Below are 14,249 nucleotides of genomic sequence, written 5' to 3' on the forward strand. Positions count from 1 at the left end.
AACTTTCAGAATAACTGGAATTAAAAAACACAGTAAGTTAAACCCATAAAATATCTGATATTTCATTATCTTTCTCAGGATCACCAATTAGCACTCTGACATCAGTCAAGATATTGGTCACATTTAATGAAGATTCAGCAGTATAAGACCGGACATTAGCATTCATATACTTGAGAGTAGACTACTTTGTCTTTTATTAATCTGTTATTTTGATAGTGCCTAAAATACCATATATTTCACTCCTTGTCAAAGTAACCCTCTCTATCCAACAGCTGTCACTATCAGATTAGGTCTCAAATAGCTATCATTCACCTTTCTGAAAAAGGTTCCATCTAAAGGAAATTTTTTTTTAAAGATTTATTTATTTATTTGACAGACAGAGATCACAAGCAGGCAGAGAGGCAGACAGAGAGAGAGGAAGAAGCAGGCCTCCCGCTGAGCAGAGAGCCCAATGCGGGGCTCGATCCCAGGACTCTGGGATCATGACCCGAGCCGAAGGCAGAGGCTTTAACCCACTGAGCCACCCAGATGCCCCATCTAAAGGAAATTTTTAAAAGGAGATACTATGCTGCAGTAAACATAGAAGTACATAGATCTTTTTGAATTCATGCTTTCAGTTTTCTTTGGGTAAATACCCAGAAGTGGAATTACTGGGTCATATGGTAATTCTATTTTTAATTTTTTGCGAAACCTCCATATTGTTTTGCACAATGGCTGTACCAATCTGCAATAGCCAAAATATGGAAGCAACCTAAGTGTCTACTGACTGATGAATGGATAAAGAATGTGGAGTTATACATATATATATATCACACACAGGGAATACTACTCAGCCACAAAAAAGAAAAAAAAAAGAAATCTTGCCATTTGCAACAAGATGGATGGACCTAGAGGGTATAATGCTAAGTAAGTCAGAAAGACAGATATCATATGATTTCACTAATATGCAGAATTTTAAAAACAAATGAACAAGGAAAAAAGAGACAACAGACTCTTAAATACAGAGAACAAACTGGTGGTTGCCAGAGGGGAAGCCAGTGGGGGAATGGGTGAAATAAAGAGGATTAAGAGTACACTTCTCTTGATGAACACTGAGAAATGTATAAAATTGTTCAATCACTATATTGTATACCTGAAACCAATATAAGCCTGTATATTAATGGTACTTGAATTAAAAAAAAATTTTTTTAAAAGGAGAAACCATGCTTTCTCAAAAGCAGCAATCTAGGTTCCAGATACTTACTATGGGAGAATCATCACAGGGCAAAGAAGCAAGGAAAAAAAAAAAGAAAAGGAGAATGACTGGTAAACTGGGAGTCAAAAGACCCTAAAAATACAACACCCATTCGTATTCCTCTGGGCAACCAGCCCACTAAGGGGGACTCCAAGTAGGCCGGCTTCCACCCTGTGATCCTGTCCGGTCACATAAGGTCAGAGTGGGGTGGGAAACAGGCACCAAGATGAACTCTCTCTTGTCAAGAATTTAGAAAAGGGAAAAAGAGAGGCACACCGACTGTGTATGACTAGGACTAGAATATGTCAAAGAGCAGCTGTGGGCACTGACTTCTGCCTGCCATGCTGGCTGACTATCAGAGAAAGCCTGTGAGCTGAGAAAGAAGAATAAAGCTAAAACAAGAGGACAGGGAGTGCTCCCCAATACCCTCATTTTTCCCGTTGCTAAGCCCAGCTCTATTCCTGTCCCCGGATTCTAAAAGAAATCCTTCCATGCTTAGAATGAATTCCAATTTTACTACCTTAGGTGGGTTTTTCCTTCATATTATAATCAAGGTCCCTGACTAATATGTTTTAGAACAGAAATTGCTATACTTTAAGTTACTCAAACCTTCTTGGTCTTATATGTGTACATCTGTAAAACTGAAAACATTGAACATGATTGAATTCAAAATTTTTAGTCATAAAACTCTCACTTATTCTCCTCCAGAGGTATAATGCACTTAGGCAGGCATGCAGACTAAATAAACTATAGTTATTTCCCAAGTCCTAGCAACGCATTTGTCAAATTTACTTGATCTAAGTTGACTCTTAAAACTAATTTGTGATAGCTGGAACATATCAGTAACTTTTTTCTACATGAAAAAGCTTGGGGCATCTATCAATAAGACTAACAGCTTTAGAGCAGCAGCAGTATTTTACATTTTAATGGGAAGCATGTGTATAAGCAGAAAACGGTAAAATACTCAGTGATTAACTGACCAACATTTAATCTCTAAACGGAAGTAGTGAGTTAAGAGTACAGGTGTGGAGTAAGGTGCCATGTTTGAATCCCGGGTCTGCCTCTTACCAGCTGTGACCTTGGGGCAAGCTATTTACTCTCTGTGCTCTGATGTCCTGATCTGTAAAAAGCGACATCAGTATCAATAGAACCTTCCTTATAGGTTGCTGTGAGGATTACATGAATGACTACACGTAAAGACTTGAGACCAGTATGTGGCCCTTAAGGACACCATAATGTTAGGGCTTATTATGCCCTTTCTGTTGGTGTTACTGGAATCAGCATAACAGACCTAACCCTTTAAGAGTCCTGTTGTCTCTGGAAAAACCCTTCTCCTTAGCCATAGCATTTCCTTCAAACCCCAACCTGTCTTTATCAGTTAAGTCCAACTCTAACTTGATAAAGACACTAAGGTTGATGGGTGAAATTTTTCAAGATCATGCAACTAGTTAAGAGAGATAAAACTGGAATTTGATTTGCAAAAAATACAAAGGAATTTGTATTCTGTTGGAAAGAGCAAAACTTTGGAGATTAAGAGTGCTCACTAGTACTTACCACTGCGTGAATTTCAGTTCCTGGAGAATTTCAGTTAACTTCCTGACTTCAGTTTCCATCCATCCACACATTAGGAATTATCACCACCACCTTATTAGTGAGTTGTGGTGGTGATTAAACGAATTTACTTAAATGCCTAGCCCAGAGCAAGGCACTCCACCAGAGGTCACTCAATCTTGGCTTCCACTGTCTAACTCTTGCCTATTTATCATTCACAAAACCAAAGTAACGTGATACCCCCTCAAAATCAGCTCTACAGATCCCACACCTCCCTAGGGTTTATCACAATGTAAGTTTAGAAGAGAGTAGGAGATGTAATGGTAGTCAATTTTGCAATGGCATTATTTTCCATTTTTTCTCATCACACAAGTATAATTTTCTAGCTTTTATTTTGCAATGGCATTATTTTCCATTTTTTCTCATCACACAAGTATAATTTTCTAGCTTTTATGGGCTCTTCAAGTTTTTCTGCCCTAACCAGAGTACCCACTCTCTACATTTGTCCTGTTCAATACACAAGGGCTATGGAGCCCTTGAAATGTATCTAGTCCAAACTGACATGTGCTGTTAAATATAAAATGGATGCCAGATTTTGAAGAGTTGGTACAAAAAAGAAAGGGTAAGTTATCTCATTGTACAAAATGTTGTACTGATCACATACTGAAGTAATATTTTGGATATAGTGGGTTAAATAAGATACGTTAAAAGTAATCTCATCTATTTTTTACTTAAAAAAACCCCAGTGACTATGAGAAAATTTAAAATTACATGTATCTTGTATTATAGTCTATTGGGCAGCACAAATAGACAACATCAATGCTTAAGGCATCAAACAACCAAACTTATAAATGAACACTTGAAATAAAACCACCTTGTTCACAATCCATACCCTGGAAGCTACAAAAAAAGAAAAAAAGAAAAAAAAGTGAGTCTTAAAATAAAAACACAAAACACACGTAGAAGCAAATTAAAAATATTAATTAGAAAAAGGAAAGTGTAAGAATACAAAAAAAAATTAAAACTTATGCATAAGAATTCTGTAAGAATTATAGCAAATTATGGAATAAGTAAATAATTATAAAAATAAATCACTGTAAAACTAAGCTCAAATAACTAAAAATCAATGAGGGCTGGTGAAAAAACCCATTAAGGGGTTTTGAGAAGAGAGATTCACTAACATACAAAATGTTCAATGTACAAAAATTCTGTATCCTCACTTTTCAAAAACAGATCATCAGATTAAAGGGAATCGTGGTTTATAAACCCACGTATGTATATATTCTACATTTGGCTTTAGAATTTCAAATGGAAGATTTTTTCCCTAAGCAGGACCAACTTAAACTAGTGACAAGACATACACTACTAGGAAAGAAATATTGAAGAGATTGTCTTGTCTCATCAACTTGGCACTGATTTTTTTTTTAAAAGCCTCATATTTTCTACGCATAAGAATGATTAGTATAGGGGTGCCTGGGTGGCTTAGTGGGTTAAGCCTCTGCCTTCGGCTCAGGTCATGATCTCAGGGTCCTGGGATCTAGCCCTGCATCGGGCGCTCTGCTGAGCGGGGGAGCCTGCTTCCCCTTCTCTCTCTGCCCGCCTCCCTACTTGTGATCTCTCTGTCAAATAAATAAATAAAAATCTTTAAAAATAAAAATAATTTTTAAAAAAGAATGATTAGTATAGCAATTTCCAAAGTGTAGTCCAGGGACAAATGGGGTCCTCATACCCTAAAAGGACTCCACAAAGTCAAAACTATTTTCATAGTAATAATTTTAAAAGTTGTTTTTTTCACTTTCATTCTCTCAGTGTTTTCCAGAAGCAACACATGTGATATGGTAACAGATTAAACACAGAAGCTGATAAGATGCCTATTGTCTTCCATTAAGTCAGACATTAATTAGATCTTCTCACCAAGTTTTGTATGGTTTTGGAAAACACTTTTGTCAAAAATGCTATTTAATGTGTAATGGGTTTAATATTCCAGTTTTAATTTATATTATGATAAATATAAACAGATACAACCCACACAAACAAAAGCTCTTTAGGGTCTCCAAAATTTTTTTTTTCTTTTTTAAAGATTCTATTTATTTACTTGACAGAGAGAGAGGTCACAAGTAGGCAGAGAGGCAGGCAGAGAGAGGAGGAAGCAGGCTCCCCGCAGAGCAGAGAGCCCGATGTGGGGCTCGATCCCAGGACCCCGAGATCATGACCCGAGCCGAAGGCAGCGGCCTAATCCACTGAGCCACCCAGGCGCCCCAGGGTCTCCAAAATTTTTAAGAGAATAATGAAGTCTTGAGACCAAAAGGTTTAAGTACCACTGATGGTATGATCAAGAGATCAATGACAACACACACATATACACAAAACATACTCTTCCTACCTCTGCCCTGGAAGCCTATTACTGCTATTTATATCACAGAAATTTCTAACAGTTCAAACTCTCTAGTGACCAGTAAAGAAAGAAGTCTGGTGGGGGTAAAATTGGACAGGAAATTAAAGGCAAAGAAATTAAATGCTTCCTTTTCAGTTAGAAGGCTGCCATTCTGATTTGAAGGCAAAATTCTAGGCAATTAAATAGAAGATGTTTCAAAATTAACCTCCATGTTTATGCCATAAGCATTAATGCTTTCGCATTCCTCCCAAAGGTCCTTAAAAATTCATACAAAATCCTAAGTCATTTGAAACAAAAGCCAGATTCTCAGAGCTTGATACACTTATTTTCAATGAAAAGTTTAAATTATTTCATACTACCTTCATGCTTAAACTGGTAGCTTACCAAAGTTGGTGCCTAATGCAGAAAATCCCATACTCACACACTAAAAAGAAAATGCAAGGCTTACTATGGATAAAAACAGAATTAATTTCTGAGTCATAAAGTTTCTCACCATTTCTGTAACTTATAAAGAAAAAAAATTTTAAGTTCGGCAATCTCAAAGTGGCTAACTTCTCAATCTAAACGGCAAGAAAGGGGCGCCTGGGTGGCTCAGTGGTTTAAGCTGCTGCCTTTGGCTCAGGTCATGATCTCAGGGTCCTGGGATCGAGTCCCGCATCGGGCTCTCTGCTCGGCAGGGAGCCTGCTTCCCTCTCACTCTCTCTGCCTGCCTCTCTGCCTACTTGTGATCTCTCTCTGTCAAATAAATAAATAAGAAATCTTAAAAAAAAAAAAAAACCGGCAAGAAAATTTTAAAAACAGACTCACTGTATTAGCTATATTAGCAGTCATTTTACTCTTGGATACACTATTCAGACTGAGAAACAACTCAGTTTAATATGGGAGGAAAGCCTGCACAACTTTAATTTGTTTAATACTGGAAATTCTTTCTTGTCTATCTAAATGTTTTTATAACTCAGTACCAAATTGCAAATGACTGTTTAAGCTTTTAGGAAGGCTCTGGGTTCTCCAGCCCCAGGTTGGCACCTATCATCCAAATTACTTCACTTGTCAGGTATGTTTAGCATTTAATCATTCTATAATATAAGAAACCTTGCAAGAAAAAAAAATCACTCCTGCTTCAATGCTATTTTTTCATCAGAAGATTTTCATTTAATGCTCCTCTGCCTATTCCTCAGTACGAACGGTAGTAGTCCAAGAGTGATGTCATGGAAAACAGCTTCCCTAGCCTTTAGAGATTGGATCCAGTGAGAATTCTAGGAAAAGCCTCTATTGGGGAATAAAACCCCAAATCTTCTAAGTTATATCCTAACAAGAAATCATCAACATTATAATGTTAACATTCTAGTTCTCTATAAGAATTATACAATCAAACTAAATCTTTCATAAGGTCTTGATATTCTGATATAGATTTACTGCAAATCTTTAAATAATGCAAAATCATTAACTAAACTCAATGATTTTATCAGAGACAAAGGAATAAATTTTCTATCTGTTCTTATGTTTTTTTCAGTGATTCAGCCAGATGAGCCTTATATTAAAAACAGAGTACCTTGCCTTTTCCAGCTTCTTCCGAAGTAAAAATTTCTAATTCTGAAAACACCTTCCACTTTTGGGCTAGTAGCAGTACAACATATATCCACATAAAGATGAAACATGAGAGCCCCTCCAACGATTCTTAAGATGGTAATAATAATTATCTATTACTCTCCTCCCTCATTCACCCTGCCCCAGATACACTGGCCTCTTTAGCTGTTTCTTGAAAACCAGCCACACACCCACCTTAAGGCTTCCACACTTGCTGTTCCCTTTGCCTGGATCACTACATTCCCAAATATATACGGTTCCCTTAAAGTCTACTCCAGTGGCATCTCAAGTGAGGCCTTCCCCAAACCTCATCTTTAAAAACAAAACAAAAAAACCAAAAACCTCACCCACCCCCCACAACCAGAAATCCTCACTTTCCCTTTCTGCTTTATTTTTCTCTATAGTACACTAAAATAGAGATAACAGGCTCTTTTTTCCTTAATTAGTTTGCTTTTTATGGTTTTTTTTTTGTTTTGCTTTGACTGCTGTATCCCTCACAACCTAGAAATAACAGCACTTGGCACGTAATAAGTGCTTAATATTTGTTGGATGAAGAGATCAATTTAATCTTCGTGACACTCCATGTTCTGTAACCCTCCTTGATTTAAAGATGAAAAGAATCAAAAGCTCACAGAGGTTAAGGAACCTGCCCAAAGCTATGATTCTTAAGTGGTGGAGTTGGGGTCCATCCCACTTCAGATCATGTGTGTTTAACCAGTGTCCTACAATGCTTCACCAATGACTCTTTCATTTCTCTTCAGTAAAAAACCCCACACCAACTATAGCATTCCAGTTCAGAGGACACATATGCTAATAAATTAATTCAACCTCTCAAACTAAATATTCATTCTTCTCCCAGCTAATGTTATTAACCCTTAAAATATTTACAATGTGAATGGCAAGCTGACAACAGGCCAACTAATTTTGGGGGCCCAAGCGAAATGAAAGTTTGGGTCCCTTATCCAAAAGCAGGAAAAAAATGTTATTAAAGGTACTAGAATAAAAAGGTTTCTCCTTTCTTCTGTGGTCTCTCTTGACTTGTCATGGTGTTTTTTTATTTGTTGTTTAATGCATTCTAAGTGAAGAAAAATTAAAAGTTTAAATTAGCATGAATTTTACCGTTCACCTTTATATTACACAATGCCAGTTTTAAATGCAGATTATTACACCAACTTCAGGGCCCTTTTGAACACCCATGAAGCCAAGCCAGCCCTGGTTCCAAGATTTTAGACCCAGGTAACCCAAATCAAGGCAGAGAGAAGGTCAAACCTTGAAACTCCCAATAAAGCAGTGATTTGCCAAAATTTTATCTTTAGGACAAACGATAAGCCCAATTTATAAAAGATAGCACATTAAGATAGGCTCTTCCATTTGCTAATTTAATCGTGCCTGCTTATATTACTCTGCCTTTTTATAAAACACAAAAGCATACTCTAAAAAACAACTGGTATTGGATTATAAATAAAACATTTCAGAAAAAACTCAGAAAACCATTTGCTGGCTAAAATAACAAAATACTAAAAAAAATGCTTCTCTTTCACTTTTTGTGGACCATTTTTAAGCCAAACCATACTACATTTTTGATGTACCCAGTAGGAATGATTCCATACTGATCTGTTACACACATATTAGTTCTGACAAATAATAAATCCAATTTCTCAAACCACAAATACTTACTCTTCTATTATTCCTAAGTTACATCAGCAAGAGAGTGCAAATTAACACCAATTCCCTCTGAAAAACTGGCTCTAAGCACCTACTAGGTGCTGCGATGATTTAAAAAGAGAATTATATAAACACTATTACATTGTCAAAAAGTTGAAAATTTCTATGCATTTCTAGATCTGTTAAGAATTACAGATATCTGAATCCATTTATAAGCTCTTCAAAAACAATTTTCAAATTAGTAGAGATATTCAGGCATCCTGTTCTCTAGACATGAAAAATAGCATTAGAGTATATATCTTAAAAGCATTTTCTAAGTTACCATTAAATCGGATCAACAAAAATAAATATAAATTCGGAAAATATATAAGACTAAACAGTAAATACTCCAATAAGCGGCCTAGAAAAATGAAAAGCAAAGAACTACAGTAACGTTAAATTTGAATTAAAGAATACCGTTATTTAAATAAGCAGTTAGCATTTCGTAGGAAGAAGGCCAAGCAACGTGACTATTATATATCCAGTCGATTCACAGCACTGCTTCGCTATTCCGTACGTATTGCTTATACTTATAATGCAGGGGGGAAAAAAAGAGGCAGCAACAGTTAGCCACTACAACATTAACCACTCTGGCAAAGGTTACTTAAAAAATCGCTTTGCATTTTTACAACACTTTACATCTATAGGTTATTTTCACATATATGACCTCATATAGTCCTCTCTACCCTGTGATGTGGCTATTACTGCCTAGATTTCATAGATAAGAAACCGATGTTCGGTAAGCGATTTTCTCAGCGTCACCCAGTCGAACCCAGACCTTCTGATTCCACGTTTTATGCCTCGCATTTCGCATAGTTCTATTTCAGGCATAAACAGAATTTTTAAAGGGGAGGAACGGGTTAGGGAAAAAATAATCATGGTACCTGCAGCTGTGTGCTGCAAAAAATGGCTGAATTATGCTTCTTCCGTTTTTTCCCCCCTCCCTGAAAAAAATTATATTTCAAACAATTTAAGTAAACTCAAATTAGGTCCCGGCGTCTACCAAATGTTTGACTCGGGTCTGTGCAGAAAACGCTACCGAACCCGTGCCCAGCGCGGGGCCGCGGACGAAGCCCGGGTTCCTGCAGGCCAGAGGGCCAGGGGCGGCTACGCACCTCGGGGGTCTGTCCAACCTCTAGTGGACGGCAGTCTGCATCAGGAAGAAGCGGGCCAGCGGTGGGCGGTCGGGCGCCGGGATGGCACTCGTCAGGCTCCTTGAACCTCTACAAGGGGCCGCTCCCGGGCCGGGCCGGGGCACTCCGGCGGGGGGCGAGTCTGCGCGCCTGCGGGTCTCTCGGAACCAGTCCTGGGAAAGAAGACAGTGCTGAGTCGCGAGTCGAGACAGTCGGGCTCGGCGTAAGGCGGCGCGGCGTCGGGGCCGGGCCCGGCCTTGCCAACGCCAGGGGCCTCGCGGCGCCCGGCGGGGCTCGGCCGGAGGGCCGACTCGGGGCCACGGGCGGGGGAAAGGGCTGGGGGGCCGCGGGCAGCGGCAGAAGAACCGGCACCAACGGCGTCGACGACGGCGTCTCCGGGCTTCTGCCCCGAAGCGCGCCGAGCCTCAGGATCACCCACGCCGGGGGTGGAGGAAGGCGGGAAAGGGGCGGGCAAGGGGCGGAGCGTGCGGGGCCACGAGCCAGGGGCCGCTCCGGGCCGCGCGCCCCCTGCGGGCCGCGGGAGCCGCCCGGGGCTGGCCCAAGGAGGCGGGGCCCGCCGGCAGGGGGCTCTATGCGCCGTCGTCGCAGCGCGGAAACCTGCCACGCGGGTAGGGAGGTTGAAGGGCGGGAAGACGAGAGTTGGAAAGCAGGCCTCGGAGGCGTCCTTGGCCCCCATCGGCGCCTCGAGGGGGCCCGTGCGCGGGCCGCGGCCCGGAGGGTGTTTACCTTCCCCCTGGTCGAGCGCCAATGCCGCCATGTTTCAGCCGGCGCGCGTCACTTCCGGCGCCGGGGGAGCGGGAGCGGGTGTGGGAGCGGGGTGGGGGCAGGGCTGTCCCACGCCCGCGGGGCCCCACGTTCAAGCCGGCCACGCCGGCGGGCCCCACCGAGGGAATAATGCGGCCGGGCGCTGCTCTGCGGGCCCGGCCGAACGCGCTTTCCCTCGTGGCGTCGCCGTCGGGGCTGGGAAAGCTCGGCGGTGCTCGTCTCCCCGCCGCGGTCCCGCTTAGTCTACACGAGCGGTGGGCTCAAGCAATAGCGGTGAGCCCACCCTGGACAAGTAGAGGATTGGGACGCCCGGAAAATGTCATTTTGCATCTTAAACACCGCGGTGGGGTTGGGGTGGGGGAATCTGCGACGACGGGCGGGAAGCCTTGCCATAGCTCCCTGTTATGAAATTGACTACATCTGCGCCAAATGACATCATTTTTGTAAGGCAATTTGCAGGGGGTTATTGCGTCATAGTTCCACTTGGCTTATTACACAACGATTACACGTTTCGGAAATGCATTTCCCAGAGGTGGGAAAATTCATAGAAAATGGCATGTCTGCACCACACAGAAATGTCGGATCTAAAAACGCTGTTCTATTTGCGTCAAAATAAGATGGCAAGAACGAACATTCAGAGAGCAGCGATTTTGGGGGTGGCTATTCTTTTTAAGTAAATCAGCTGTAGAATTTTAGCTAATGCTTTTTAAACGCCGCCTTTCTTGATTTAAGAATATTAACACTATAGGACTGTTCTGTAAATTTGTTATTGTGAAATCTCTTTGTGAGAAAAATGTGAATGACAGAAATACACAGCTGGAGGCCAGTGGTTCTACAGCTAACCTAAATTAAGCCATCCGTTGCCCATTTCTAATCCTAAACTGAGGAATTTCTCCTACCCCAACCCCCACCCCACCCCCCGCCGCCATTTTCTCTCTAGACCAATATCCTGATGAATTTACAGTGAGGTGTGTGGCTAAAAGCGATCGTTATCGCTTTCTAGCAAACTTGAACATGTCATGTTTCCCAAGAGGCCAAGATAGCACACAGTGTACTGTTTTGCTGAAATAGACTAGTTCGTGGGAAAAAAATGGAGAATCACCTGAATCTTTTGGAAACAGGGAAATAAGCTTAACTTTTCTGACTTCAAACTATAAAACGAGCTTTAAAAAACTATAAGCCCTAAAATATAGCATACATTCAACTTTGAATATTTGAGTTTTCATACATTATGTTTGAACATTTAAAAGTGGTGAATTTTTATTTTTGTGTACTAGCGAACAAGCTTGTATTTTGAAGTATATATTACATAGTGTAGCAGTGACCTGTCTAGAGAGAAACTTAGGTTCTTGACTCAAGCAGGAACCAAAATGTGTCTGTGTTCTGTGTAGCTGGTATGTACACCTACAGCGAGTGATGTCCTAAACCATCGTGATTAGTACACCCTTATTATGACATTACCAGGCCTCATATGTGGCATTTCATTATGTCCAAAAGGCTCTTCTTTTTAAACCACCTTTTAAAAAATAATTTTATTTATTTATTTGACAGAGAGAGATCGCAAGTAAGCAGAGCATCAGGCAGAGAGAGCAGGGGAAGCAGGCTGCCTGCGGAGCAGAGAGCCCACAGGGGCTGGATCCCAGGACCCTGAGATCATGACCTGAGCCGAAGGCAGAGGCTTTAACCCACTGAGCCACCCAGGCACCCCAAGGCTCTTTTTAAAAAAATACCGTTTCTGAAACTAGGCTGTGTCTTTTCATCAATCCGTATATTTACTATGTAGAGTCCATTCCTGGGCGGGAGCGGGGGGATGGGAGGGGTGAGGGCATAGGGGTTGTGGGGTTCTATTTAATCAATGATACCTCTTTCACTCTCATTTTTTAGAGTATTTTATAGAAGGGTCTAGTACAGTAAGGAGCATTCTGCTTCTCTGAGACCAAGCAAAGTAAAACCACGTCATTTAAATAAACTAACTCCTCCAGGTAATTCCTGTATTCAGTTACTTTTCCCACCAATTACTGGAAAGTAATGGGAGCTCCCAAATACCTTGAGGGCATCCTTTCACATTGGTAGAGTCCCACGGGGCAAATGGAAGCTGTCTTTTCCTAGCCCTCTAACTTAAGTATTTGAAAATACTCCTCAAATCCGCTGCCTTGCTGTCTGAAATGTCCCGAGGCATGCTGGAGCCTTGGGCCTGAAAAAGGTGGTACAGTTGGAAGGAAGTTGCAGCCTGGAGGTTAGAAGGATTTAGGATACTGTACAATCTTACCCTGCCCCCACTTTTTTTTTTTTTTTTAAGCAGTCAAGGCTTTTTAGAAACCTAGAGCCTGCAGTAAGGTAATTGTCTTGGTAATCACTTTGCATGTAACTGGCTCCCACCTTAACCTCTGGGAATCAGAGTTACATCTTCAGTGAACTCTGATAAGGTTACACATGCATCTCTTTCCTCTTTAATACTGTTTGGACAGGCGCCCTATAGTCAATCAGGGGTTTTAAGGCATCTTGTTGAGTTCCAGTCCATTTCAGTCCCTCAGGGCCCACCAGCATCCCCCTCCCACAAAATCAGTACCAACTTCTGCCAGCGCACACTAAGACCTGTACACTGACACATTCCAAAAGGATGGTGGCTATTGTCCTAAATATTACCTTTTGGTGCATATACCACATAGAACCTTCAAAACGCAATCTGAGCAGCTCCTGGCTGGTTCAGTTGGAGGAGCGTGCAACTCCTAATCTCAGGATCCTAAATTTGAACCCCACGTTGGGTGTGGCGATTACTTAAAAAAAATAAGCTTTTTTAAAAAGTGTAATCTGAGAGTCCCCAAATTTTCCATCCTTTAAAGTTTGTTGTTTTTACAACCCAATAGAATAATTTGATCCTTGGAGCACCTGGGTGGCTCAGTCAGTTAAACGTCTGCCTTTGGCTCAGGTCATGATTCCAGGGTCCTGGATCGAGCCCCGCATCAGGGCTCCCTCCTCCACGGGGGAGCCTGCTTCTTCCTCTTCCTCTGCTGCTCCCCGGTTTTGCACACTTGCACTCTCTCTCTTCCTCTCTGTCAAATAAATAAAATGTTTAAAAAAAATAACTTGAGCCTTTATGTTGCATGACTAACAGGAAATGTGTGTCTTCATGAATGTTGGAAGATTGGGCTAATGCTACATGCCTTGGTTGTTGCTGGTCACCTGTCACTTGGAATGGCTCCTTGTAGCTTCTCTCCTATTATCTCTAGCCTTCTGGTCTGTCACCACCTCTCCACGTTTCTGCGGTATTCCCTGTGTACTTCCCAACTCCCAAACCTGATTCTCCCTCCAGTCCTCTAGCAAAGCAGAAACCTAAGGCCATCACAAGGAAACTTCGGTCTCTTTAATTAGCAATAACTGCGCCTCAGATAAACCTCATTGGCTACGATACTGCCACTGCGCAAAGCTTTTTATTTTACTTTTTGAAAGATTTTATTTATTTTATTTGACAGATAGAGATCACAAGTAGGCAGAGAGGCAGGCAGAGAGAGAGAGGAAGGGAAGCAGGCTCCCCGCAAAGCAGAGAGCCCGATGTGGGACTCGATCCCAGGATCCTGGGATCATGACCTGAGCCGAAGGCAGAGGCCTTAACCCACTGAGCCACCCAGGTGCCTGTGCAAAGCTTTTTAAACAGGACATGGCTTCTCTGGTCATCTCTAAGTCAGATTTGTGGCCATTAGGTGGGAACCCTTTGCTAAGCATAGGAAAGGGTTTGTCCCATCTCTCTTCCCCAAACTCATGAGCCTTTAAACCCATCCCCTGGGCCCAGCCAGGAGAGTGCCAGGTCCCTAAACAAAAGGAATATGGGCACACACACAAAAAGCCTTCAGAGAGTACT

The 14,249-nt window shown here is 41.6% G+C and overlaps 1 protein-coding gene and 1 non-coding gene across 2 annotated transcripts in view; both read right to left on the minus strand.

The window, feature by feature from the left end:
* KLHL15 (kelch like family member 15) overlaps positions 1–10,389 on the minus strand; it is a 35,442-nt gene extending 25,053 nt beyond the window's left edge. The window contains exons 1-2 of the mRNA XM_045994868.1: positions 10,352–10,389; positions 9,587–9,777 (exon numbers count right to left, since the gene is read on the minus strand). The gene's annotated coding sequence lies outside the window, so the exon portion shown is untranslated. The remainder of the gene's footprint in view (positions 1–9,586; positions 9,778–10,351) is intronic.
* A 3,291-nt stretch (positions 10,390–13,680) lies between these two features.
* On the minus strand, positions 13,681–13,819 carry LOC123935636. The gene has a single exon (XR_006816928.1). It is a non-coding gene; the product is annotated as a U4 spliceosomal RNA (small nuclear RNA).
* Positions 13,820–14,249: the final 430 nt, after the last annotated feature.

The sequence above is a fragment of the Meles meles genome, chromosome X (assembly GCF_922984935.1).
Source record: "Meles meles chromosome X, mMelMel3.1 paternal haplotype, whole genome shotgun sequence".
NCBI lineage: Eukaryota > Metazoa > Chordata > Mammalia > Carnivora > Mustelidae > Meles > Meles meles.